This window comes from Lissotriton helveticus, chromosome 2_1, assembly GCF_964261635.1.
Source record: "Lissotriton helveticus chromosome 2_1, aLisHel1.1, whole genome shotgun sequence".
Classification (NCBI taxonomy): Eukaryota; Metazoa; Chordata; class Amphibia; order Caudata; family Salamandridae; genus Lissotriton; species Lissotriton helveticus.
This window is the reverse complement of record NC_136059.1, coordinates 197,559,240-197,585,858: the sequence shown is the minus strand read 5'-3', so window position 1 is coordinate 197,585,858 and position 26,619 is coordinate 197,559,240. Positions and strand designations below refer to the sequence as shown.

The 26,619-nt window shown below is 46.9% G+C and overlaps 1 protein-coding gene across 5 annotated transcripts in view; it reads right to left on the bottom strand.

Moving 5' to 3' along the window:
* UBAP2 (ubiquitin associated protein 2) overlaps positions 1 to 26,619 on the bottom strand; it is a 1,803,012-nt gene that overhangs the window by 1,210,421 nt on the left and 565,972 nt on the right. The gene's annotated exons all lie outside the window — the stretch shown is intronic.

Sequence of the window (26,619 nt, the reverse complement as noted above, 5' to 3'; positions counted from 1 at the left end):
TTGGAATCCAGACAGGCCTTGCTGGGACAGGTGGTTTCTCTTCAGTGGCTGTTGGCTGCTGTTTTAGCTTTATGTTGCTCAGGTCTTTTCTTGTTTCATTTAAGTCCTGTAAAATAGCCAAACGATCTTTGATATCAAAGTATTTTTCTTCTACCACTGAAGTCTGACTATCTAAGTCCTGAATATGCATTCTAGTACCGAACAATAGTTCGTACGGGCTGAAACCTTTTAGAGAATTTCTTGGCAGATTATTAAGACTACGTTGGACACTTGTTAAATGTTGGACCCACCCATCACACGAACCTAATACCCTCGCCGTTATAGATTGCTTTATGTCTCGGTTTTTTCTTTCCACAATCCCATTTCCCTCAGGATGGAAGGGACAAGAGTACCGCAATGCAATGCCCATGCTGGTCATGGCCTCCTTATAAGCTCGAGAGCTAAAAGCAGGACCCTGGTCAGAATGTAGCATGCCAATTGCGTATGTGCCGATATAGACTCGCAAATCTTTTACAACAGTTCTGGCGTCAGCCGAGCGCTGGTGTCTACATTGTAAGTGAATCTAGTCTTAAATAATATACATTGGGACGCATTTTTCCTGTTTGATTTTGCGTATAGATCGCCTTATGCTGTCTATTAGGTGTTCTGGCACTACCTCGGCCGGTTCGCCACTGCGATCTCTGTTGCAGTTTTGACAGTTTATTGCAAATTTGTGATTATGCAAGCTCATTCCCGGCCATCAGTATTCTGATTGTAATTCTGTCAGAGATTCTTTGATCATCTGTTTCCTTTAGACCTAATCCCATATGTGCTACTTGTATTAAGAAGATTCTCCTGTTCGTGTTTGGAATTACTCTATCCCCCACTCCAGGGATTCGAGCAAAAGGAACGGAGTTTGCATCGATTATGTATGTATAATTGAGTGGATAGTTCACGGGTAATGCTGCAAAGTCGCCTTTTGAAGACGTTTTTACCGCCAGCATGGTTTCCCCGTCTATGTATTTTTCTGAACGCTTTTTTGTGGCTACGGAAGCCGGTTTAGTTGCTTCCGCTGTGGCTGTGTCAGCCAATGAATTCCCTGCAGCGTGAACGCCATCACGCTGATGACTCAGTGTATGTATCACGTGAGTCTTTTGTAGTTTTCTGCAAAAGAACTACCTGTTCCCAAAGCTTTTTATGCTTTATTGTGGCACCTGTGTCATCTTTGTAACCGTTTTGAACCCAGTTTTGCAAATCATTATTGTAAGATTTGACGCAGTAATGCGAATCTCACACTATTAGTGTGGGGAATTCGCGATCGGCATTTTCAAGCGTCATTTTTAAAGATCTTATTTCAGCTCGCTGAGTTGAGCAGTTTCTGAGTGATTCAGGTTTGGTAACCAACGGTCTGAATTTACCCAAGAGCCAGCGACCTTTAACAATCGCGCACGCTGCGTTGTAGGATTTTTTCTCTACATCGTAGTGTTGTGCAAATCTGTCCATGTAGATTACACATTTATACTGTTTCGGAGGCAGAATTTCGATAGGCAGAGGATATTCTTCATATTCTAGATTCTCTAGTTTTTCCATTTTCGGGTCAAAATAGTATTTCACTTTTTCTGTAGCAAGAGAATTTTCCCATTATATCCATTTTGGATCTAATGCCACGGTAGTTAAATTGCGTGGGCTTGTTAATGCCTCAAAGGCTGATTCTGTTGTTAAAACAGTTATCTGTCCGCCTTGGGCCTGGGCTCTTTCTTTTGCTACAGCTGTTTGAACCGTATTTACAACATTTTCTGCAAGACTGAATGTTTTCTCAGCTTGTGTGTACAAGTGTGATTTGTAAGCTATTGGTACTGTTTCTCCCTCAGAGGTCAGGTACGTGAATCAGCATCTTCCTGGGATGACTCTGATTACAAGGTTGCGTGTGTTTATCGCGAGTTTGCAATTTTGTTTTAGCTAACATGTCTGTTTGCAATGATCTCAAAATTTCTGTGTGTTTTTTAGTCCAATTGATTGGTTTAAAATCAGGTTTTATTAATTCATAGAGAGGTTTAACCCTCTCTGCATAATTTAGAATGTAAGTTCTTTCGAAATTCAGGAAACCTAGTATTGATTGTAAGTTCTTCAGCGTTTTTGGTGCTTGGAGTACAGCACACTTCTCTAAGAAATTGTCTGCTAGGCTTTTGCCTTCACTTGATAATTCATATGCTAAAAACAGGACAGTTAGATGGGCAATTCGTGACTTTTTAAAGTTGAATTTGTAACCCTCTGCTGCGAACCCAAGTATTATGGTGTTCACTCTTTTCAAGTGAGTATCCAGGTCATCATCTGTCAGATAGATGTCATCGACATATGGTAATGCCTCATCGTCATATATCTGTAGTAACTCTGTTACTCTTGCTGAGAATAATCCTGGGCTATTCTTGAATCCCTGTGGGAGTCGACAGAAATTTTTCTGCGACCCCATTATTGAGAAAGCGGTCAAGTACCTGCTTTCAGGTGCTATGTTTTGACAAAAGAAACCATTAGAGATGTCTAATGTTTTGTATTTTTTGCGCACAATGTTATTCATTAGTGCTGCACTGTGTGAGTTTTGTACTGCAAATGTCTTGCAACACGAGTTAAGGTGTCTGTAGTCCAAAACTAGACAATATGAATCGTCTGGCTTGGAGACAGGAAACAAAGGATTGTTCATTTGTGAGGTGCATGTTTCAATCACCCCCTGGTATTCAAGTTGATCTAAGATCTCCCTGACCTGTTTTTTAGCTTCTTGCTTAATGGGGCACTGCCTTTGTGCAGTTGGTTGACATTTTAACTGGATTTTGTGAGGAGGAGAGTCCTCATCTCATCCTACATGATTTTTATATAATGCAGGAGCTTGGGCTACTGCCCATTTTCTTGCATATGTATATTTTTTATGAATTGGAATATGATTTGAGAAGGCAGGCATAATCATTTCTTCGCCATGAGGGCACTCCCTGACAAACTCTGGTGGCCAGTCTTTCTCAGCTAACAGGATGTCATATCCTTTCGAAAGATTATCCTAAAATAGACGCCTTACTTTCCTAGTCTTATCTCCCTCTATACGTAATGTTATCTCGTATATTTTATGAGGTTTGCTAACTCTGGTATCTGCAGTTTCCACCTGAATGTATTCATTCGTGTCCACTGTCTCCAGATGATTCATCAGGATCCTGCGAGCTAGGGTCACTTCTGCTGCGCTGTCTAGCATTGTCTGAGCCTACTCTCCGTTTTTCAGTTGTGTCCTCAGTATCCTCGGCATGTTTAACTATTTTAATACTGGCTACCTTCTTTCTTGGAAATTGTAATTTTTTACTTTAATGAGCAGGTTCCTTGTCTTTGGACTTGACGTGCTCTTCCCTGTGTTCTGACCGTCCTCTTCTTTCCGATTTCTGCAAGGAAGTCTGAAAAGATCGAGAGGGACGTGTATCAATCTCTTGATATCTATCAGGTTTCTTCAGATTATCCCTATTTCTAAGGTTGTATCTTTTCTCAGAGGGCTCCCTCTGGGGAGACTTGTGTCCTTGGTCCGGAGATCTTTCTTTCCGCCAAAGAGACCTACCTCTGGACTGGAATCTTTTTTCTTTGGGAGTGGATTGTTTATTTCCATCCCAGCTCTTTTTTGGAGTGTTTAGAATATTTTTAATAAATATTTTTTCAGGATTTTCAGTTAGTTGTGGTTTTACTGGTTTCCCACCCAAACTATCTCTACCTAGTTCTTTATAGGATTTTTCTATGATTCTGGCAAGTTCAATTGGTTGGTCTGCTATATCAGTTTCTTTCAATTTCTGGCGGAACGCCACAGATGCTCCTTCTCCTTTTATGTTGGCTAATAATATAGCCGAGACCTGCCTGAAGTCTTTCAGCAATTTCATACCCAGAGTTAAAGCGGGTTCTGCACCGTATTCATTTTGAATCTGTCTTAGCACATCTGGTATTATCGCCATAGACGGAACACCATGTGTTTTTGTGTAAATGGAAGCAAAGACTGTGCCCCAAGTGTGTCAGTCCTCCACATGTGGTGCGATCCCCATTGGAAGGCAGATAGTCAGAATTCTGTGTTTCTCAGTAGGGGTAGTATCCGGAAATACTGCCTCTATTTGAGTGATCTTTTGTGCTAACCAGAAAGGAATTTGTTCCCGTTTTGCAGGTACTTTACCCAGACATGATTGTATGTTCTGTGGTGTAATTTTGTTTGTGTTCCCCTGATGAGGGGTCAGCTGTGGAATGTTAATAGCTGGTTGGACTGTTGAAGTCCGCATTACATATTGGACTAATTGTCTATGTATTTTAATCAGTTGTTTTAGCTGTGCTAAAAGTTCTGGTACTGACATTTTTTCGATATCGGGATGTGGTGTGTAGCTGGCTAGAACCGGCCACGTTGCTCCTGGTCTACCTAGTGGACCGAGCCTGGTGATGTGATTATTATGTTTTAGGGCGCCTTTAAACCAGAGCAGGTGCTCTTGGTATTTTAGTGGGATTTCCACCTCCTCGAAAGGGGTGTACTCATCCGGAGGTTCCTCTATTTTGTAATAGTGGAAGTCGTGTGTGACAGCGTTTGCTGCTGGAAAGTTTATCCATGTGTAGAATACCTCTGTCTGCCGATATTCATGGGCCTCAATTACGAATACGACTATTCCACCTCTTGGTGTTAGTCCATTTTCTATAAGTTTAAGAGTTATAGTTCTTCTTATGTTGACCGGAATGAGTATAGCATTCGGGTCATTCTGTTGGAGAGTTGTGTCTTCCAACAACAGTTGAGACGCTGTAGCATCTCTTTCTTCGTCTCCGTCAGGCATTTTACTGACAGAAGGTTTTTTTAGTTGCAGATCAAGTTTCAAGGAAACAAAGATTAGGGGCACAATATTTTGGAACACTGTATCCTTCAATGTTGACTAAACCAAAAACTATATAAAGAAATCTCTTCCTACTAAGTTCCGGCGGATTTTTACCTTTTACCCACTCCAGACGTCTTTTGGAGTATTTACGGGAAAAGGGGTCTGTGTGAAAAAGCACGACTGAGTTACTCTAACGTCTTGCGTTAGATTTATCGCCTTACCAAACGTTGGGCGCCATGTAGTGTAGTTCCTATATTCCCAATAGGCTCTGCGCATTGGAATAATATATTCAGCAGTGTAGACGTAGGACTGAGTTCAACTAGGTCTCTACTGACTATTTTAGACTTAAGTGTTTGCCAGCTAGCTCAGAGGTCACTAGAAACATTCTCGAATAAACGAGGAGTTTAACCTCCCTGGATAGACAAGAAGGGATTAGCTTCTGACAACCATATAACATGACAACTTTGCTCCCTCAGAATAAGAGTGTATCTCTAGAGTCGTGTGAAAACAATAGACAGCTATTTCACTCAGTCAAATGTGCGTACTTAGTTTCACCAGAGTGCAGAGAAAAGAGAGACGGGCGTTTTCAATAAAAAGGTGTAATTTATTGAGCAGTCTTCTTCCTCATACAAGAGAAATTAATTGCCACAATTGCAATACTCATAGTAAAGTAAAGTGCGTACAGTAAAAGGAGGATTATAAAATAATACTGTAAAAGCATTGATATGGTTTCTTAGCCATATGATACTTTAAAATTGATAAAATATATATACATATATACATTGACTAACGTACTCAACTGGTGCTTCTAAATACGCCTACCCCGGTGTACCTGACCTAAGCCTAATACGTGGGAAGGAGTAAGTAAGTAGCAGTTTAGGTTAAGTTTGTTTTGCCAAGAATCTAACTTAAGAATTCTCTTTAAGGGTTTAGTCAGCTCCGTACCTGGGTATTAGAAAGCAGGAGGTCTGGTATCTCTCTCTCAGGACTCGATATCCCAGTAACCCGCGAAGGTATCTGGAAACACCAGAGCTGGATTTCTCGGCAGGAGAAAAAACAGCGTCTCTCTCAGTGCGTCAAAAGGGAGGGGCAGCGTCCGTGGGCTCTCGCATTAGCTGGGCTCTCGGGCAAGTAGATAGCTGCTCCCATTACCACCACCGTGTGTTTGCTTAAGGCAACGTTGGTATATTTATACCTGAAAGGTGCCGGGTTTGACGTAAGGCTGGACATAAGACGTCAATAAAGATGTCACTAAGAACTGGCCGTTCTTACAGTGCTTTACAGGAGTTCTAGGATGAAATCAAAACAAAGCAAGGGGGATTTCCCAGGTTGCTGGAGGTTTGGATTTGTTTAGAGAACTTGTTGTGCTTTCTAGGGGGCCGGGGAAGTAGCCTTGCATAATGTGACAGCATGTGCTACGACTGAATATGGATATGATTATTATGCCGTTGTATGGATATTATTGATTATAACCGGACAAGGGCATAAAATAGGAATATCGATTTAGGCTCCTGGATAAAAACACAATAATGGAAGATTTGCATCCAAAAATCTGCAATCCGCGGACAGAGTCAAGCAACATGCATAAAAATAGCCATGTCCTCCCCGTACCGCTCACAGTAGGCTGAGTCTGACAGACCATATCATAGCAGTCTTTCCGGTGTGCAATACACTCTGTTAAGAAAGTGTATTAGCCTGTGTCTCCCATTTAACGAAATATTCTGAGTTACCGCGCAACAATACCTCCATTTACCATCATCCAATCTCACACCCAGATCAGTTTGCTTCTCAAGCCTAGCTTTGGTATACTGTGTCCGTCTACATTCTTGTGACATATCATATATGGTAGATACCAGCTTATTAGTAGATTTAGAGCGTAAGAGAAATGAGACAGTAGTTCAGGAGGTTCCTGAAGGTCATCTCCGAGCAGAGGGCGCAGTGCTTGTCTGATCCTATAAAAATGGAATTGTGAGATCTTGTTCCCCAATTGCTACCTCGGCCCATGTGCGAGCCCTACCCTCAGAAAATAAATCACCCATGATGGGGATGTTGAGAGCCTTAAAAGCATACATAACCTTTTCTCAGCACTCATTGGAAGTCAATGGCACCATACCACTGGTAGAAGGGGGGAATTTGAGTGAGTCAGCCTGTCTTTCCAATAAGTCATGCCATGCATGTACAGTCGAATTAATAGGGTACAATACTTTATTACGTCTATTATGAGTCTGAGATAGTGATAAGATCTGGTCCGGTCCCACGGCGACTATCTTTTCAATCTGGAGATGAGGGAGAATCTGCTATGTGCATGTGAGCATTGAGCGACACTATGGTACAACTCTAAATCCGGGGTTCTGAGACCCCCATCGAATATGGCAGTGTAAGAGTGTCCCATTTAACCAGCGGGTGTTTGCCAGCCCAAACCAATTTCACTACCAATGTGCGTATGATCTGGAAAATAGGATTCTGGAGTACCATTGGTATATTAACAAAGAGGAATGAAAACCTAGGCAGAATAACTATCTTCATCAGGGATATGCAGCCAGTTAGTGACAATGGGAGGCAAATCCACCGGTCAATGTCTTCTTCTAGCTTAATAGCTTTGCCATCATTTTCAGTAATGAGTAGCTCTGTGTGCGAGTGGACCTGCACCCCTAAATAACGCAGTGGTTCAGATGGCCACTGCAGAGGAGAAGTCTAAGGCAATAGCCGGAGTTAACGGACATATAATAGATTTATTCCAGCCGCTTTAATCTCCGGTCTTACATGCTGAATGGTTGCCAAACACTGTCGCACAAGTTACTACTTGTGTAACGATATATCTGTAAGAGACATTAGTTAGTGATAGATTCCTTACCTTAGAATATCCCCAGGCGTCGGACTGGATCCGGAAATGTTTGCGTAGCAATACCCCTGCGCGTCGGTAGGCGTCGTCTGCGGCTTCGCGTCCGTCATCGGCATCGTTAGCGCCGGAATGACGTCGTCAGAGTACTTGGACGCCGCCCATGCGCGCTGACGTCAGTTCTGATACTCAGCTTTTCCGCGCCAGATACGCAGAGCCATGATAGAACCAACACTGGTGCCAAGAAACTAGGGCCCTGAAAGGGGATGACCTTAACCCTAGATATCGGTTCGCAGAACGGGGAGGATGGGTGGGTCGGTAAGGAATCTATCACTAACTAATGTCTCTTACAGATATATCGTTACACAAGTAGTAACTTGTGCATCTGAAAGAGACACGTTAGTGATAGATTCCTTACCTTAGAATAGATACCCCAGCAATACCAACCCCGGTGGTGGGTCTGCGAACCAATAATCACACCAGAAAGTCCTGGAGGACGGAACGGCCAAAGAAGCCATCCCTTCGGACTTGACTGTCCAGGCAGTAGTGTTGTGCGAACGTGTGCAGCGAGGCCCACGTAGCTGCCTGGCAAATGTCCTGTAAGGGCACTCCCCGGCCCAGGGCAGTTGTAGTTGCCGTGGCCCGAGTGGAATGAGCCCTCAATCCAACAGGGAGCTCCTTCTCAGCCATGGAGTAACATGCCTGGATACACAAGATGATCCACCGGGAGATTGTCCGCTTGTGTACCGCCTTCCCCTTCTCAGCACCCACGTAGCCAACAAAGAAATGGTCATCCACCCGGAACTGGCGTGTGCGATCCAAATAGAATGAGAGCGCACGTTTTGGGTCCAGACGGTGGAGCCGCTCTTCCTCTTTAGAGGGATGCGGAGGCGGAAAGAAGGTTGGCAAGGTGATGGACTGCCCGATGTGGAAGGCTGAGACAACCTTGGGCAGGAAAGATGGCTTAGTACGCAACACAACCTTGTCCGGATGGACAGAAAGGAAAGGTGGAGTACAAGAAAGGGCCTGGAGCTCACTCACTCTCCTGGCAGAGGTGATGGCAACCAGGAAAGCAGTCTTTAGAGTCAGAAGACGAAGAGGACAGTTGTGAAGTGGCTCAAAGGGAGCGCACATCAGGAAGGTAAGAACAAGGTTCAAGTCCCACTGGGGCATAACGATGGGAACAGGAGGGAACATGTGCGTGATGCCCTTAAGAAAGCGATTAACAATAGGGGACTTGAACAAAGAAGGCTGATCAGGGAGCCTCAAGAAGGCAGAAAGGGCAGAAAGGTAGCCCTTGACAGTGCCCAGAGCAGAGCCCTGCTGGGCAAGAGAAAGAAGTAAGAGGAGAACCTCAGAAAGGGGGGCAGAGAGTGGATCCACGGCGTATACCGACTTTGTGGAGGGACGCCTGGCTGCCAGAATGACATTACAGACTTTGGGAGGCAAGTCAAATGGCCTCAACTGTCGCCGCTCAATCTCCAAGCTTGTAGGTGGAGACTGGACAGGTTCGGGTGGAGGACCGTCCCCTGCTGCTGCGACAGAAGGTCCTCCCGAAGGGGCAGACGAATCGGGGGATCTACTGACATGCTGAGTAGCTCGGGATACCAGTATCTTCGTGCCCAGTCCGGAGAAACAAGGATGACTTGGGCCCGGTCGCGCCTGATCTTCTTCAGCACTCTGGGCAGAAGTGGTATAGGCGGAAAGGCGTACAATAGACCGCAACTCCACTCGCGACGAAAAGCGTCTCCGAGCGAGTGCCGCCTTGGAAACTGATGACATTGCGCGTTCTCTTCGGTGGCGCCACGTCCGAGTTCAGACGCCATTCGTGATCCATCATGCACCGACGGCTGAGTTCGTCCGCCCTGGCATTCAGAGAACCTGCCAGGTGTTGAACTACCAGAGTCACACCCTGACTTTCCAACCACTGCCAGAGGCGCAGAGCCTCCTGGCATAGGGTCCACGACCCCACCCCGCCCTGTTTGTTGCAGTACCACATGGCGGTGGTGTTGTCCGTGAACACCTGCATTACACTCCCCCGGACAGAGGGGAGGAATGCCTTCAGCGCTAGACGAATCGCCCGTAACTCCAACAGGTTGATGTGGAGCCGGGCCTCCGCCGGAGACCAGAGTCCTCTGATCTCCGCCTCTTCCATGTGGCCACCCCAGCCCTGAAGGGACGCGTCCGTCACAACTACGTGCTCCGGGTGGGGTAGGGAGAGGGATCTGCCACTGACCCAATCGCGGTCCGTGAGCCACCACTGCAACTGTCTTGCAGTGCTCTCCGAGATCAAGACGTGATCGGACAAGTTGCCCTGATGCTGGGCCCACTGAAACTTCAGGTCCCACTGCAGAGCCCGCATCCGCCACCGGGCGTGACACACCAGTAGGATGCAGGAGGCCATCAGCTCCAGAAGCCGCAGCGTCAACCTGACGTAGACTCGGGACAAAGGCTGAAAGATGGGAATCAGAGCCTGAATATCCCGAACCCGCTGTTCGGGAGGGTAAACCCGAAACTGCGCCGAGTCTAGAACCGCTCCGATGAAGAGGAGCTTCTGAGAGGGGCACAGGTGCAACTTCGGCACATTGATGGAGAACCCCAGCAAATGCAAGAGGTCGGCCGTAGTCTGGAGGTGGCTGACGACTGTCTGGGGCGAGCCCGCCTTTAACAACCAGTCGTCGAGGTAGGCGAAGACTGACAGCCCTAACCTGCGCAGATGAGCTGCGACCACCGCCATCACCTTCGTGAACACCCGTGGGGCGCTGGTAAGGCCAAAGTGGAGCACGGTAAACTGAAAGTGCTCGTGGCCTACCGTGAACCGCAGGTAACGCCGGTGGGCCGGCAGGACGGGGATGTGAAAATAAGCGTCCTGCAAGTCCAACGCTACCATCCAGTCTCCGGGGTCCAGGGCAGCTAAGACCTGAGCCAAAGTCAGCATCTTGAACTTCTCTTGACGGAGGAAGCCGTTGACGTTCCGTAGGTCCAAGATCCTGCGCAGGCCCCGCTTGCCCTTCTTGGGCACCAGAAAGTAGTGGGAGTAGCATCCACACCCTACTTCTGGCCCAGGAACGAGCTCGATGGCCCCCTTGGCCAAGAGGGCCGTGACTTCCTCTTGCAGAACTTGCAAGTGATCCCCCGACATGCGGTGGAATTGCGGTGGCATGGATGGAGGGGTTGCCTCGAAGGGGAGGGAGTAGCCCCTTCGGGCGATTTGCAGCACCCACCTGTCCGATGTGACAGTGCGCTAGTGGAAGTGGTGATGGCGAACCCTGCCTCCCACAGGCGTCACATGGGCCTGAAAGCTCGGACTAGGAAGGTTTGGAGGCAGGTGCTGCGGGAGGGAGGTGTGGACTGGCCTCGCCGCTGACCCCGACCGCCGCCGCCACGGCGGTTTCCACGGCCGCCACCGCACTGCTGGGTATTCTGCGGTGCGTGGCTGGCAGCACGTGTGGGGACGCCCCTTCCGTGGCCACGAAAGGAGCGAAAGGCACCCGATTGCTTGCGCGTGGCCGAGAGGCCTAAGGACTTGGCTGTAGCCCTGGAGTCCTTAAAGCGCTCCAGCGCATGGTCTGCCTTGTCGCCAAAAAGACGACTGCCATCGAACGGCATTACCAGGAGGGTGGCCTGGACATCGGCCGAGAAACTGGCGGACCTCAACCAGGCGTGGCGGCGAACCGCCACCGTCGTTCCCATCGCCCTGCCCAGTGAGTCCGTGGTATCCAGTCCACACCGGATAGAGTATTGTGCCGCATCTCGACCCTCCACAAGGGCTTGGGCGAGTTTAGCCCGTACCTCCTCCGGGCATTGTGGCAGCACGTCCGCGACCGTGTCCCACAGGGTGTGGGTGTAGCGGCCCAAGAGACACGCGGTATTGACAGACCGCAGTCCCAAACTCAGGGACGAGAACACTTTCTTCCCGAACTGTTCGTATCTCTTGGATTCCCGATTGGGCGGGCCGTCGGGAATGCGGTCTGGGAAGTGGAGGCCTGGATAACCAGGCTCTCGGGGGTGGGATGGGTGGACAAAAAGCAAGGGTCGCCCGGAGCCGGGCGGTAGCGTCTGGCCACGTTCCTATCCACAGGCGGACCCGTGGCGGGCTTGGACCAAGCGCCCACAAGAACGTCACATAAGGCTTCATTAAACGGCAGCAGAGGCTCACTGGAGCTTGCCTGCTGTTTAAGAACCTCAGTGAGGAGGTTAGTCCTCACGGCCGCAACGGGGAGCTCAAGGCCCAAGGCCTTGGCCGCCCTCGTTAACACTACACTATAAGCAGCCCCCTCCTCCGTAGCCATGGTGGGAGGGGAGACAAATCCAGTGTCTGGCGAGGTGTCAATACCACTGGCCTCCCCAAGCTCATATGTCCAGTCCTCTTGAGACTGGCACTCCTGTGCCAGAGGGTCCACAGACCCCTCCCAATCACCTCCGTCACCAGTCTCTTGTAACTCAGGATCAACAGACTGGGCCTCCTCATGGAAATGAAAATCTCCAAAGGCCGTCGGAAGCGGCGCCCAACGGCGCCGTTCCGGCGCCAGAGTCGGACCGAAGGGAAGATTGGGGACGGCGTCCACAACGGGTGCCGTGGGCGACACCCTCGGGGCCGGCGAGGTCGTGAGGTCGACCATCGACGACCCGGAACCGGAAGCAGGTCCGGTGAGGTCCTGCGGCGCCGGAACCGAAGTCGCCGGCGGCGCCGGGGCCGAAGCACCCGGCGGCATCGGGGCCGAAGTGCCCGACCCGGTAGGGCCTCCAGCCGGGACCGCTGGGCCCGAAGGCGCCACGGGACCCGTATGAGAAGGGAGGAACCTCACGGCCATGAGGTACCGCTCGACCTCCTCCGGCGTCGCGCCGTGCCCAGGGACCCGAAGGTGTGGGGCAGGCGGTGACGCTTGCGACGCTCTTGGAGCCGTGTGGGCGGTGTCGCCCGAACCCCCGGCCGCATCGTGCGAGCGTCGGGGTGGGTCGGAGGAGCGATGATGCCGCTCCGACCTCTCATGCCTCTTACCTGAGGACTTGGATCCCGACGACCGATGTCCACTCCCGGAGCTGCGGGGATTCCGACCCCGCGACCGGTCCCTCGCCCTCCCGTGGGACCGGGACCTGGAACGGCGCGGGGCCGACTGCCGGAACTCGAGCCGCTTGCGGGACCGCTCCCGCCTAGCCTTCGACGTCAGGGCCCGGCAGTCGGAGCAGGTGCGGTCGTCGTGGTCGAGGCCTAAGCACTTCAGGCACCGGCGATGGGGGGTCCGTGACCGACATCAGTCTGTCGCACTTCGAACAGGGCTTGAACCCGGGCATCCCTACCGGCACTGATGGAGTCGAAGACTCGAGTAGAAAAGTGATCAAAAGATCAAAAAGTTTAGTCAAAAAATGGCTAGGGGTAGAGCTTCACCGGATCTGCGCTAGCTGGCGCGGAAAAAAGAAGAAATGACGTCAGCGCGCATGGGCGGCGTCTAAGTACTCCGACGACGTCATTCCGGCGCTAACGACGTCGACGACGGACGCGGAGCCGCAGACGACGCCTACCGACGCGCAGGGGTTTAGCTACGCAAAAATTTCCGGATCCAGTCTGACGCCTGTGGATAATTTAAGGTAAGGAATCTATCACTAACGTGTCTTTCAGATATAGTTGTACGATAAGGTGCGTCCTGGCACAAATCTGTTCTGGACTAACTACAAACAGGAGCAAAGGTGCCAGCCTATTTGCCAGAATTGTACAAAATATTTTAGTATCCACATTAGGAAGCAATAGAGGCCTATAAAACGCGCACTCTTGTGGGTTCTTCCCAGGTTTTAGCAAGGTAACTATTAAGGTCTTGCTCATTGAATGGGGCATTATAACCTTCTCATCAATTTCTTCGAACAAAGTGCTCAAATGCCGATTCAATAGATCTTTATTGGTTTTATAAAAGGACACTGAGCCCATCTTGTCCCGGGGCACTTCCCTCACAGATGGAGTTCAATGCTACCTGAATTTCAGTGGAATATAGAGGCCTCATTAACTACTCTATATCCATTAGTGAGCCATGGCAGTTGTATGTGTTCTAAGTAGTCTAGGATAGCATTATCATCTGCCACCACCCTGGAGCTATAAAAATCTTCATAGTACATGCTGAATCTATTGGCTATTTCAGTAGGGTCTCTCAGTAATCCTCCGCTGGAGTCTAGCAACTCCGTCACTGTGCAGGACTCTCTTTGGCAACCAACAGAGCAGCAAGCACTCTGCCCGGTCTCTCACCTTTCCCATAAGTTTTGGCTACAGCATGTTTCCCCATGTGCTTTAGCTCGCTGTCCGCTTCTTCGTGGTATTCCAGAAGTATTTTTTTCATAGCCTCAAAAGCCTGAGCATCTCTCCCATTTAGAACATCTTGCTCTAGTTTACGCAGCTGGCTCTCGAGTGTCGAGTGCCGGCTCCTGATTGAAGGACTCCTGCGTGTTTAGTCATTACTACTCCTCTAAAGTAAATCGGAGTTGCTTTTCTTCGGTAGTTCGCCTAATCCGGAGTGGAGGTCCTGGTGGCCACAGGACATGGCGCCGCCGATGGAAACCTCGTCAAAAGCTAAGAACCTGGGAATTCTTTGTGATGTAGATCTTTCTTTTAGACCCCAGGTCATAGGATTGACTGGAAAGTGCTTTGGTCTGTTGAAGATGATGCGGAAATTTCTCCCACTAATATCTCTTCAACACAAAAAAATCATAGTCCAAGCCATGATAGGGTCTCGCCTTGATTATGCAAATGCCCTCTACCTGGGCCTCCCTAAATACCTTTTAACTCGTTTGCAGGTTGTGCAAAACGCAGCCGCTAGAACAATTTTTGGACTGCCACGAAGGGCGCACGCGTCGGAGCTGCTTGAGAAACTCCACTGGCTTCCTATTGCCAAGAGAGTCATTTTTAAGACCTTGACTCTGGCTTTTAAGGCCCTCCATCATATTGGCCCTAAATATCTTCAGAAACGAATGGCCTTTTATGTTCCAAGGAGGTCTCTGAGATCCGCGCAACTACTTAAAGCCACGATTCCCCCAATTAAGCGTGCCCGTATAGGAGGCCGCTCCTTCCGTTATCTGGCTGCTCGCAGTTGGAATGAGCTTCCTTTTACGCTGCGTTCGTCGTCCAATCTGCTCGCCTTTCGTAAGGAGCTAAAGACGTGGCTTTTTGCTCAGTAATATCTGTACCTCCTGAGCAGGGCACTGTGTTATGTATTTTCTTTGATTTTCTCTTTGCCAAAGCGCCGGGACACTCCACGGAGTAGCCGTGCGCTATAAAAGAGCTATTTTAACATAACATAACATAACATAACAAATGTCTCCAATGCTGTGGAGAAATGTTCAACCAAGCCTATATTTGTATCAAAATTCTGCACTGGCAGTTGCTAACGCTGCCCTGAATGCCGAGGAGGGAATACGGAGGAAATCTCAACGTGAAAGGATCGGCTCTTCTCGGAGGGGCCTCCACATCTAACATTACAGGAAAATGGTCAGAGAATTAGTGTGGCAATACGGTGCAGTCTTGCACTCGGGGATTCAGCGTCCCAGAGATCAGCCAATGGTCAATTCTGGTATGAAATCATGGGGGCAGAGTAGTATGTGAACCCACTCTCCCGCCCTCTTCCCCAGGAGACCTGGCTCCCCAGACATCCACAAGATCCAACTGTGTTGCTTTATCATATAGTTTTAGATGCCGCTGAAGGGCACCGGGGAGGGTCCTTAGAGCGATCCAGCTGCGAGTCTAACACACAATTAAGATCACCCCCGCCCCCCATATTTGTGGCTGTGTAGTGTTTTTTGCATTCTTGTAAATAACATATTATAGGACTGTGGATCATCATAATTGGGCCCGTAAATGTGAACTACCTGCCAATCTACACCTTTCCCATGGCACCTAAAAGTGCATATCTGCTATTAGGATCAATCTCCCGTTCCTCCAATGAAATCCCAGATTTCTGGTTGACCTAGGTGAGCATTACTCTAGCATGTGAAGTGAACCCTGCAGCCTGAAAGGCCCAGAGGAGCCTCCTTCTGGTGAGCATATTGCTATTAGGGGGCAAGTGCTTCTCCCAAAGCAACGCCACATCTACTTCATATCTTTTTAGATAAGCCACAATTTTACGCAATTTTCTAAAATCATTTGGGCCTCTCACGTTCCAGATTAAAATGGATTCTGCAATTATAACAGTGTGCTGTCACTTTGTATCATTTATAGCTCCTTCCCGCTGTACGTCTTTCTCGCTTTTCTGAGTAATCTTATTGCATATATCTCACATTTCTTGTGTGCTTATACTGTGAAATCAAAACATGTAACACTCCCTCCCCATCCCACGCTACACCATCCCAAACTAAGCATAAGCGATCTACAACCCTCCCTCCCATTGCTAATCTTAACACTAGGTGACGCTATATCAAACAGTGAGATTGGCCTAGTGCCATACAGTGAGTAACACACAGGGGACGATGTTACCAGCGAACACTCAACTTTGTCAGTACAACCCCACCGCCTGTGCTTATTTTGGTCCAATTCCGAGGGTGATGCCGCCACATAAAAGCCCGCCCCCTTGAGATATTTGCATAATCCGTATTACATCTCTAGGGCAGTCCCCAAAGCCAAAGGAACAAGGCAAGGAAACAATAGTATTGACGTTAAGTTACGCTTTATAACTTCTGTCCTATCGATGTTCCAACACCATATTATTGTTGTACTATATCTGACCTAAAGTTACATGTAGGAGAGTGGGGTCTGCAATCCCATGGCCACCCCAGATTTTTTGCTTTTTGCTTCACTGGTTTACGACTTTCCCTGGCTGTGGGCCTGCTAATCAGACCCACAGCCTAGCTGTTCTCTCTCTAAATTGACAAGCATGTACCTTAGGTGCATTTACCAATTGGTACTGGGCCACCTTATCAGTCCCTGTACAGTATACCTTAGGTATCCAGGGCATAGGTGTACCCAGGGCCTACCAGGGGCTGCAGCATGTATTATGCCACCCCTGGCTGGCCACCCAAATCTGACACAACTGGCTGCACGACAGCTGGGGCAAGGTGGTGTAAACACCCTGTGCTTTAGATATAGTATTCCTATATCTAACCCTAAAATGGACACATAGATTCCTATCAGTCACTCCTATGGCAGGCCTTATCAATCCTGACGGCAGAGTGCTTGGAATTATGTGAGATGGTGCTCTGGCATGAGCTGAGCCCGTTTGCAGCTTGCGGAACCAAGTCCTTATAGCTGTTCCATGATAACGCTATACCATATACTCTTAAGTGCATTATAATCCTCGTGGTTAAATGCTAACTTTGGCATAGCATTATCAAAACATGTCGAGTAAGGTGTCATACGAATTGGAATACTAACCCCTCGCCAATTCTGGCGACGTACTCAGTCGTATCAGTCGTATGAGTCGTATTCAGTCGTAGCTTCCACCAGAGATCATTAATCTCAAGCATTCCATACGGGGAGTTCCTCCGCATCAAAAGAATATGTAGCGAGGAAACCGAATGGCAAAAACATAGCGCTAAAACGAAAAGGAGATTCAGAAACCGCAAATACAACCAAGAAAATGTGGAAAATTGTTGGAAAAGGGCAAATGTAAAACTCAGAGCTGAATGCCTACAACGCCAAATTGAAAATAAAAATGAACAAGAACCAATCAGACTCATCACGGATTATTCGGAAGGCAGCAAAGAATTTGTAGACATCCTGAGAAAAAATTGGAAAATCCTGCACTTGGATGACACGGTTGGAAAAATAGTTGAAAAACATCCCATTGTAACCTACCGAAGAGCACCAAACTTGAAGGACCACCTAATGCACAGTCATTGTAAAACAAAAAAGGACTGTCTCAAAACCACTGGTTTCGTAAAGTGTTATGGGTGCAAAATGTGTCAAATTGCAAACACCAACAAAAGAAGTGAAGATGCCAAACAACAAAAAGTGGGAAATACGACAACTAATCACCTGCAAAACAGAGTATACTGTTTATGGAATAGAGTGCCCCTGCCCGCTAATGTATGTGGGCAGCACAAAGGGTGAATTGAAGAAACGCATCATGGAACACGCCAGAGCAACTACACATAAAGAGAGCGCAAAGGCTGTTGCTAAGCACATGGAGCAGACACATAATGGAGACTGGCAAAAATTGAAGTTCTTTGGCATAGAAACGATCCCGAAACACATACGAGGAGGTGACCGAGAGAAATCTCTAAGACAAAGGGAGTCACGCCACATCATAAACTTCAGAACTTTAAGTCCGTACGGCCTTAACCAATCGGAGGAGTTATACATTCATCTCTGAAACTATAACAAATGACAATTCTAAATGAGAAATGTAAGAAGGAGAGATACCAAGAGAGAAAATTGAAAGAATGCAAAAACCAAAAGTAAGAAGGAAAAGAAAATTTAATAATAAACAGGTTAATGACCCCATCAAAGTGAAGGAAAGTGACAATAAAGAGAACAAATCCCACTTGAGGGATCTAAAAGAAAACAAAATTGAAAATAACGTAAATTCGTCACGAATCGAAAAATTACACTCAAGTAACCAAAAATTGGAACTTGAAGCTCTAAAAGACAATAAATTGAAAATAAGGGGTTATTATTTTCTATAATTTGATTGGTATAAACCTTTCCCAGAGACTTTTTATTTAAAACTACAACACCCACAATGCCTAGCATTAAAGCTCAGGAAATGATGTAGCACCAATTTGAATGCTTTAAATGTTTTGAAAAAATTCAGGAAACTGATCGTGAGCAAGATGCTTGTAGCATCGAAACGCGTAGATCATCTGCCTTGTAGCATCGAAACGCGTAGATCTGCTTTTCATGCTTAACAGATCAAAATAAATCAATTTGTGGAACCCAAAGGGAGTGCGCCCGAAATCTTTTCTAACCAAGGGAAGAAGTGTGGCAATGATTAACGGCGTGGTTCTGCCGTAGGTGTACGCACCCACTACGAGCGCTCAGTGGCCGGGGAACTGTGAACCGACGTGTGAGGATATATATACATACATACATACATACATACATATATATACATACATATATATACATACATACATATACATACATATACATATATACATACATACATATACATACATATACACACATACACACACACATATATATATATATACATACACATATATATACACATATACACACATATATATACACATATACACACATATATATATATATACACACACATATATATATATATATACACACACATATACACATACATATATATATACACACATACATATATATATATATATATATATATATATACACACACACATACATACCTACATACCTACATATATATACATACATATATATACATACATACCTACATATATATATATACATACATACATACAAACATATATACACATATATACATACATATACATATATACACATATACATACATATACATACACACATATATACATACATATACATACACACATATATACATACATATACATACACACATATATACACACATATATATACACACATATATACAAGCTCCTGTCCCTTAAAGAAACACGCTGCACTCGTGGGGTTGCATGCCAAAATGTTTAATTCTGCGAAGACGCGTTTCGGCGTTTGCCTTCTTCTGCTCGCTCAAACAAACAGCAAAGGGACAGTGTTTCTCCAAGAGTCTTTTTAAATGCTAGATCAATTCTCATTGGCAACTGATTCTGGGAGGGAGAGGGGGATTGGTTAATCCTGTACCAATGGGTGTTGCCCTCTAATCATTGTTACCGGCATCTTTTATGCACTGCGGGAATTTTAGACAATTACAGTCACGATGACAGTTCTAATGATGGTGAGTTATGCCCCCAATGGGTATCCTCGCAGTTCAATAGACCTCCCAAGTTTGTTGCCACACATTTAGAACACTGTCCCGCTGAAAGGATGTTTATTTATGGCGGACCCCTCGTCAGCCAAGTAGCTCCAAAGTACCTCGCGCTGGAGTCGGTAGATTGCCGTTTCTCCACCAGTCTGTATGACTAGTGAACGTATCAACGCTAGTACCCAGGGTGCTTCAATGGCGGTGCACATCGCCGCATATTACATTCTGCTCCGGTGTCCACCTTCGGGCGTGCTGCACTCTTACAGACGGGTGCACCCGTCTGTAAGAGTGCAGCACGCCCGAAGGTGGACACAGGAGCAGAATACACACATATATATACACACATATATATGCACACATATATACGCACACACACATATATACACACACACACACACACACATATATACACATACATATATATACACACACATATATACACATACATATATATACACACACATATATATATACACACACATATATATATATATATATATACACACACACATATATATATATATATATATATATATATATACACACACATATATATATATCTCACCATCGGCAGTTGGAGAGAACTACAGTCACCAGCTGGGTGAGGCTGCATTTCTGAACTTTTCAGGAGTAAAACAGCACATTGCTCAAAATGCGAAATTAGCCTGTTCAAATGCCCCGTGACTCAGAGGAAAAATGAACTTCTAATTGGAAACACAAGCATGAACTTACTCAAAGGAAACTACTTACCTGCATTAAGGACTCCAAGCCCCAGAGTTCACCGAGGGAGAGTGCAATGATAACACGCCCACGGGAGGCAGGCTTGTGATGAAATAAAACCGGAAAGATGAATGCAGGCATTGTGTGTGTGTTTTTGCCCAGGAAGAAAGGGCCTTGTGCCCTGAAACGCGTCGGCCACATTAACCAGATGACAGGGCAGATGAACAGGCTGCATAACACTGCTGGCAAGGAGAAAGACATCCACAACTTCGGTTCACAAATCAAATACTGTCAACCGCCGCACGCTAATCTCCTGCCTTGTTGCCATGACCCAAGATCCTCCTGACTTGGGATTCTGATCAGAGGGCAGACACATGTTCATATCTGCTGAGTACCTCACTCGCCTACCCAAATCCAAGGCTACTAATTCTGTGAAAGAGAGGTAGAGGGAAGAAAGCATACAGGAGTCCCAGACTCAACCTCAGTCAAAATGCATATCCTTGGAAGGACCTTCATGGAAATTACAACATGAAAAGGTTTGGATTCTGAGGATTTGATAGTGGTGAGATCTAGCCAAGGATCTCCCCATTGTCGTAAGAGGCTCTGTGCCACCTCTGGGGTCAACAACCCCTCAGGATTTTCCAGTTATCACTGGCTGAGTTAGTCCAAGCTGACATTCAATGATCCTACCAGGTGATTCACAATCAGGGACAGCCATGACATTCCAATCACCTCCAAAGGCGCAGAGACTCATAGCACAAGACCCCACTCCATCCTGGTTTGTTGTATTACTACATGTCCGTGACAACCTGTACCAGCTTACAGTAGTTAGGCCTTCAACGCAAGGCCTAACTAGCCCACAGCTCAAACAAACTGATATGGAGTCTGGTTTCCACTAGACACCAGAGTTATCTGATCTCCATATCTCCAAGATAAACTCCCCAACTCAGTAGTGACTTATCACACACCACCATTAGCGCAGTGCTGGGTGGGAAAGGGAGAACATTCTGCCACTGGTCAAAAGGCAGTTGAGCAGGCATCATTGTAGATCCTGTGCAGTCTTGCCCCAAACTTGAATGACTTAAGACAGGTTTCCAGGGTACTGGGCAACCGAGACTTTCAATCCAACTGCAGAACCTGCATATGCCACTTAGCAAAGTGTAACAGAAGCATACAGGAGGGTAACAGACCAAGAAACCTCAAAGCTGCTCTCACCAAAATCCAGGGCTGTGGCTAAAACATCTGGATCATTGGCCGGATACCCTGGATTCGTCGAAACTGAGTAAACCCCCAAAACTGCACTGTGTCTGAAACATCTCTAATAAAAGGAAAGCTCTGCTTAGGAGCCAGATGTGACTTTGACTTGATCAAGAACGCAGACAATGTCAGGAAGTTCATCTGGTAGTGACTTAGAACTGTGGTGAGCCTGCATTCCACAGCCAGTTCTTCAGGTAAGAGAAAACTGGAAAACCAAACATCTGAAGGTGAGCAGTAACCACCGCCATTACTATCATGAACACCTGAGGTGTGCTGGTAAAGCCGAAGAGGAGAAGGGCAAACTAATAATGCTCCTGGACAACCTTGGTCCGCATGCGACTTCAGTGGGACTGCAGAACAAGAACATGAAAGTAAATTTCCTGTCGGTCCAATGCTATCTTCCAATTGCCTGGATCCACGGCAGCCTGTATTTGGGTCAATGCGAGCATTTTGAATGCGTCCTTCCGCAGAAAGGCTTTATGAAAAGTAAGATCAAAAATAGGACTTCTGCAGCTCAAGAAAATAGCTGGAGCAACACTCCATTCCTATTTTTAAGTCTGAATCCCCCTCAATGGTGCCTTTGGACAGTACATATCTTGCAGTAAAATGGATATGTGCTCTGCTGAAAACTGCTCTGAAGAGAGTACGGTGTGGCAGGTCAGAAATGAACAGAAGTGGGAAAATCCCTGTTGTCAGATGAAAGGATTGTCACCCTTGGACTAAAGAGGCATTGAAGCTTATGCCGGAGAGAGGGGTAATAGAAAAATTGATGCCCTGAGGACCTTTGCGGTGCCTGTCTGATCTCCGCCCCAGAAATGTCTTCAATGAATACAGTATGGGTGGGAGGCCAGGGTGCTGCCTGTATGCCAACGCTCTGACGTAACCTTGAAGACAGAAACTGACAGGGAAAATGTATGGAAGGGGTCAAAAAGTAAAACCTAATCAACTGTGCTCCTAATTACATTAAAGCATTCTAAGGCAGAGACAGTTGTGTCTCCAAATATGTGGGGATACATTGAAAGGCTTTTTTATGAAGAACGCCTGCATATCATCTGAGAAATCTGTAGATCGCATCCACACATGGCGATAAAGCACCACCCTGGTGCCATAGGCACGCTCAAAACAATCTGTAGCATCGAGTCAAGCACAAATCACATATTTGGTTGCATCCTGACCATAGTGAATAATTAGAGCCAAGGAGGCCCTAAACTTTTCCAGCACTGCGTGCACGATTGATTTAGAATGTCATCTACCAGAGTACGTGCATATAACAGCCTAGCGAGCAAACTGCATTGTCTGACCCCAAAGCAAGACTGGCCAAACATAATATTTCTTTCTCGAATGCCTCAATCCTTTTCAACTCTCTTTCTGGCAGGTCATTGAGAATGATTCAGGACTCACCTTCCTGGAATCATGGCCACCCAAATTCAGGAACATGATGTAGAGTAAAAAAGTAATGGTTGCCAGCAGCCACTGGCCTGGGTACTAGTGGACAAAAACAAGCTCCAGTTCAAATTACCATAAAAGTGTCAGTTATCCCTTCGTTTAGGGAGTAGGGACTCAGCAGAAGCACTTTGTAGATGGCTATGCAGTAGTGGAAGTGCACTGACTGAAGCAGGTTGTACGGGAACCGGGTACCGTGGAGTGAACTCGGTTGGGATCAAGATCGATTTGGCTTAGGTTCAGACATCAGAGTCAGCACCAGAGTCCGCCTTTCCCCAGCACTGCCAATATAAGAACCAGCATTTATGAAAGACGGAACAGCAGAGTTCTTGAAGCCGGAATGGAAGTCTGCACTGCAGTCATTGGAAAAGCTCAGATGACACAAAGGTTGGGTAACCCCGCTGGATTCCCCTGTAGATACTTGGGGCCTGAAGGCATGTCAGAGGGAGCTAGGAGAGTCCCAGAAATATGAGATATTCCTCCTAATGTCCTCAATCTGCTTTAGTCCCGCCGGTGGCAGGGGAAATCAAGGAGCATAATGATGAACTGTGGTATTGGCTCCTCAATCTGGCTCCGAACCCAAAGGCACACCTCATGCAGATCCATTACAGACATCTGTTTTCAACAGTCACAACCTAGTTTGAACCCTGTAGTTTCAGGTGGAGACATTGTATTGAACACTTCTTCACTTCTGGGGAGGAACTAAGTCAACACTGAGTGGCACAGTGTCACATAGCAGCGCAAGGAGCGCTGCCAAGAAAAACTTCCAGACGAAGTCTGCCACCCAGAGAATCAAAGTGAGGAAAATGCGGTTAAAAAGTAACCATCAAGAAAATAAACTATAGCAGATTATAATTAATACATTATGTGAGCTTGATGTTATTCTAGTAACAAGACAGAAAGATCTTTTTATCGTCTGTGATAACCGTGTAGGAGCTGCCAATAATCTATTGCAGGGGAGGAGGGTGAGCAGGAGGGGGGGGCGGGGGGGGGGGCTGGAGTGGATCCATCAGTTATTTTGCAAAAATTAGCAAATGATAACTTAGTTCAGAAGGGTTACATTATCTTTGTTTTGGAGTAGATAAATTAATAACAAGTGGAGAAACGTGCTTATACAAATGTAACAAATAATAAATGTCATAAAACATAGATTCTTCTGTAATTTCACATGCTTGAATGCTTCTCAGTCAGGTTGGGAACACTTGTTAGCCAAAGTACTATGGCAGGGTACCTGTATACAGAACATAGGCAAAACCATAGACTACATACAGCCAATCAACCTCATTTTATGAGCAAATTAATCCGAGGCATACATCCATCTCAACTTCCCACCAATGTTCCAACTGCCGCACTTCAAAGTGAATGGAATTCTCTGGAGCCCTGCTCCAGTCACTTTTTCAGGATAAGGATTTGTTCCTCAAACCAGTTTTTTCTACATTTTTCCCCATTTAATGGAACTTAATAATTGGCCTGCCATGGATAGCAATTCGTAGATTAACTCACTACTCAAAAGATGGATCAAGTATGTAGAAATGAAGATCTAGAGGAATGGATGACCTATGGATCACCAGTTTGCACCAAGACCCAAATTCAAGGTTTTGCAAAATCTCACAAACTGAAAAAAAAAAAAACAGGAGCTTAAGCCTGGGTGCTGCTTCAGGATCAAAGCAGAACCCCTCCAGCCAGTCTGGCGCAGCCGAAGTAAAAAGGGACTTTGGAATTTCAACATTTGATCAGAAGACAAAGACTTCATAAACATGCCCATACAACTAAACATTACATCTCAAACCCAAATTCTGCACGAGGCAAACGAGATCCAGCTATCACTAATAAATCTCTACAGTGTCAAAGTCACTCCATAAAGAGCGGTCAATCTACAGCAACACAAAAACGACTATAATGGTGTTAAAAGAGACAGTTACTGTTGAAGTCAGCTATTCACAAGAAACTCACTTCGCCCTCTTCAGGTATTCTGGGAGCTGGTTCACTGTTGACAAAAGCTAAAATCGAAAAGGCCGGCCTGTCCAATGAATTGTGCGGTAATGTTTCAAGTGACAGCCTGTCCATCAACTACATAGTCAACAGGCGTTCTAGTTTTATCAACGACAGTTCCAGTGTCAACATTGGTTTTTGCTACATCCTTTGTTTATTTTTTTAATCATCGACTACTTCACACATAGTTGTCACCCTATTTTTAGCCTTCACCACTTTGCCTATTTCTTCAACATATTCACCATAAAGTTATTGGTATATATTACCTGTGATCTCATTCTCCAGATAGTCACTTGCAGTACTCCTTTTCAAGAACGGTAGATGATGGTGTAGGATATTTGCAGGACTGCCCTCATTTTGACTTACAGCCTTTTCTAGTGACTGCTCTTTAAGGAAACTATAGGTAAACTATCAATTGGTTTACAATGTAAAGATGTCATAACTAATTCTAATGATGAAGAGAAGGCTTTTGGCAGCCTCTACCAACAAAAAAGAACCTTCATTGCTACCTCAAAATGGGCATAACGGGCATACTTTGAAAATCAGTCAATGGTGACTATACTCAGAAATGCTGATTTATCAGGTTCTGAGCTGCAACAACCCCCATTCTATCCTCTAATTCCTAGAATCCGGCCATATTCAGAGCCTGGGACACCAGTATCTACCAAGAGACCCATCTGTCGCTCCACCTAATAAGCCGCCATCTCCACTGCCCACAGTACCACTTACTGGCATCGCCCTGCCCAGTGAGTCCGTGGTATCCAGCCCACACCGGATGGAATATCGCCCTGCATCTCGACCCTCCGCAAGGGCTTGGATGAGTTTTGCCCGGACCTCCTCCGGACATTGTGGCAGTACGTCCGCGACCGTGTCCCACAGGGTGTGGGTGTAGCGGCCCAGGAGGCATGCGGTATTGACTGACCGCAGTCCCAAACTCAGGGACGAGAACACTTTCTTCCCGAATTGTTCATACCTCTTGGATTCCCGATCGGGCGAAGCCGCCGGGAATGCGGTCTGGGAAGTGGAGGCCTGGATGACCAGGCTCTCGGGGGTGGGATGGGTGGACAAAAAGCAAGGGTCGCCAGGGGCCGGGCGGTAGCGTCAGGCCACGTTCCTATCCACAGGCGGACCTGTGGCGGGCTTGGACCAAGTGCTCACAAGAACGTCACACAAGGCCTCATTAAACGGCAGCAGAGCCTCAGTGGAGCTTGCCTGCTGTTTAAGGACCTCAGTGAGGAGGTTAGTCCTCACAGCCGCAGAGGGGGAGCTCAAGGTGTAAGGCCTTGGCCGCCCGCGTCAACACTACACTGTAAGCAGCCCCCTCCTCCGTAGCCAAAGTGGCAGGGGAGACAAATCCAGTGTCTGGCGAAGTGTCAAGTCCACTGGCCTCCCCAAGCTCATATGTCCAGTCCTGTTGAGACTGGCATTCTTGTGCCAGAGGGTCCACAGACCCCTCCCAATCACCCTAGTCACCCATCTCCTGCAGATCAGGGTCAACAGACGGGGCCGGTTCGTGGAAATAGAAATCTCCAAAGGCTGTCGAGAGCGGCGCCCAGCGCCGCTACGGTGCCAGAACCGGACCGAGGGTAGGATCGTGGACGGCGTCCATAGTGGGCGCCGGGGTCGACACCCGCAGGGCCGGCGCCGGTGAGGTCGTGAGGTCGAC